The sequence below is a fragment of the Rhipicephalus sanguineus genome, chromosome 3, assembly GCF_013339695.2.
Source record: "Rhipicephalus sanguineus isolate Rsan-2018 chromosome 3, BIME_Rsan_1.4, whole genome shotgun sequence".
Classification (NCBI taxonomy): Eukaryota; Metazoa; Arthropoda; class Arachnida; order Ixodida; family Ixodidae; genus Rhipicephalus; species Rhipicephalus sanguineus.
The window spans coordinates 90,034,096-90,036,187 of record NC_051178.1 but is presented as its reverse complement, the minus strand read 5'-3'; the positions used below and the strand labels follow the sequence as shown (position 1 = coordinate 90,036,187).

Below are 2,092 nucleotides of genomic sequence, written 5' to 3'. Positions count from 1 at the left end.
GACCTGTCCCTTGGACTGTAGAAAGACTTGGCTGCTTGGATTGTACTTTCGACAGTCTTACCGACCGCCTTTGCCACGTCCCGGCGCCCGAGCCAACTGCTTTAACAATATGACGATCTTATTAAAGAAGTACTGTTCAACCTGCAATAGTAGAAGAAAAAAAATTGTTAGAAACGGTCAGTACAGTATCGACAAGAAGCCATCATTTAGGTCGCACGGGGCAGCGCTAAGCATTCCGCTAAACAGCTTACTGCACTTGGCGTTACATTGCATGCGGGCACATTTAGGGCTATCTATCCTTAGCGTTTATTTTCTAACAAAATAGCATAGTATGAGCCAGGGTTTTACGTTCCGAAACCGCGATGATTATGAGGGACGCCGTAGTGGAGGGTTGCGGAAATTTTGACCTTATGGCGTTTTTTTAACGTCTACCAAAAACTAACATTTAGCTAACGTTTATTGTTTTTCGCTTCCATCGAAGTGCGGCTACGGCGGTCGGGATTTGATTGCGCGACCTGCGCGTCACAGGAATAGTATCGGCGCACTTATCGTAAAGAACTGACGAATTTAACCTAGTAGCACACCTCGGCATGTATGGTGAAAGGAAATATGCCCAAAGAGGCATAGGCATTCTTGTGGGGTGTATTGGAAAAAAGCCTGCTTCGGTTTTAAAAACGGTGTTATTGTAATATGTAATATGTATGCGGTCACCATTTTTAATCATCCTTCATAATTCTGCAGTTTGTCCTGGTAGCAGGGATATCTACGAAAAAGTCGTCTAGGTGCGCTGTATGTGAGGTTTGCAGGATTCCACTGATTTTCTCGAATGAATGAAGTGAAATGCATTTTCTCAAAAGAAACCAGTCTTATTTTCGGCTATAAGAAATGATTGCAGCTCAACAAGTACCATTGATTATCTTGTGGTAAGTAGGGCATCAATGAGGAAAGTCTACTCTTGGCGTGGAGTGACAGTGCATCTCTTCATGAGATTATTATGCATTTCAACGGCCAGTGACCATCGTATTGATTGATTTAAGTTTTGCATCAATGATCATTTATAGAGTTCAAAACGCAACGTGAATAACCGAGAAATATATCATAAGTATCAAATTATAGGTGAAGAGGCTCTATGGAGCAATAGTGCAGCACAATATATAACCATTGCAATCGAGAGTTCAAGGGTTCATATCAAGTTGATAATAATGTGTGCTTATATTTGGAACCACCGAATTAAGTGGACACACTCTATCTTCGCTCGTTAGATGGCACTGTTATCATTCAACCCGTACAACATTATGTATCCTACGTGCTTGTGAGAAGAGCATAATAATTAGACTTAAATGCAATGCACGTTGAAGGAGAATAATTACATTACATAAGGCTGCTGTTTTACGCAATCAATCCCCAATTAGACGGAGCATATGAGCTTTTTTAAATGTAAAATGCTCATAGCTTCGAAGGAAAGAGATGATTCTTAAGGGCTCGTTTATCTTGTTAGACACAATATTATTGAGAACTAACAGACAAAACGCCAAGGAAAGTAAGGGGTTGTTATGTGTAGTATTTAGAATAGATGTGAAGAAAGTGAAAGTGAAAGTGAAGAAAGCTCGCAAAAAGATCACGTGCATCGTGGCGCCAACAGGCAAAAAAAGAGTGTTCCACACTCGCAGCCATGGCTGCAATTGGCGCTGACTAACACTCCTAGGTTTAAATGCACATATATACCCCACAAAGTGGACGGGAGGATGACCGCCGCCGTAGCTCAGTGGTCGAGCATCGGACGCGTTATTCGAAGGTCGCAGGTTCGATCCCTGCCGGCGGCAGGTTATCTTTTCGTCCACTTTACTTTCTTCACATATATATTCTAAATACTACACATAACAACCCCTTACTTTCCTTGGCGTTATGTCTGTTAATTCTCAATAATATTGTGTCTAACAAAGATAAACGAGCCCTTAAGAATCATCTCTTTCCTTCATTCATAGCGAGGGTCTCGTCCTGGCAGACATGATGCCTTCAGGTAGTATCGAGGGATTATTGGTCAGCTGCCAGCTCGCAAAAAGATCACGTGCATCGTGGCGCCAACAGGCAA

The 2,092-nt window shown here is 42.1% G+C and overlaps 1 non-coding gene across 1 annotated transcript; it reads left to right on the top strand.

Annotated features, from left to right (window-relative positions):
- Positions 1-1,751: 1,751 nt before the first annotated feature.
- On the top strand, positions 1,752-1,823 carry Trnat-cgu (transfer RNA threonine (anticodon CGU)). Its single transcript has one exon. It is a non-coding gene; the product is annotated as a tRNA-Thr (tRNA).
- The last annotated feature ends 269 nt before the right edge of the window (positions 1,824-2,092 follow it).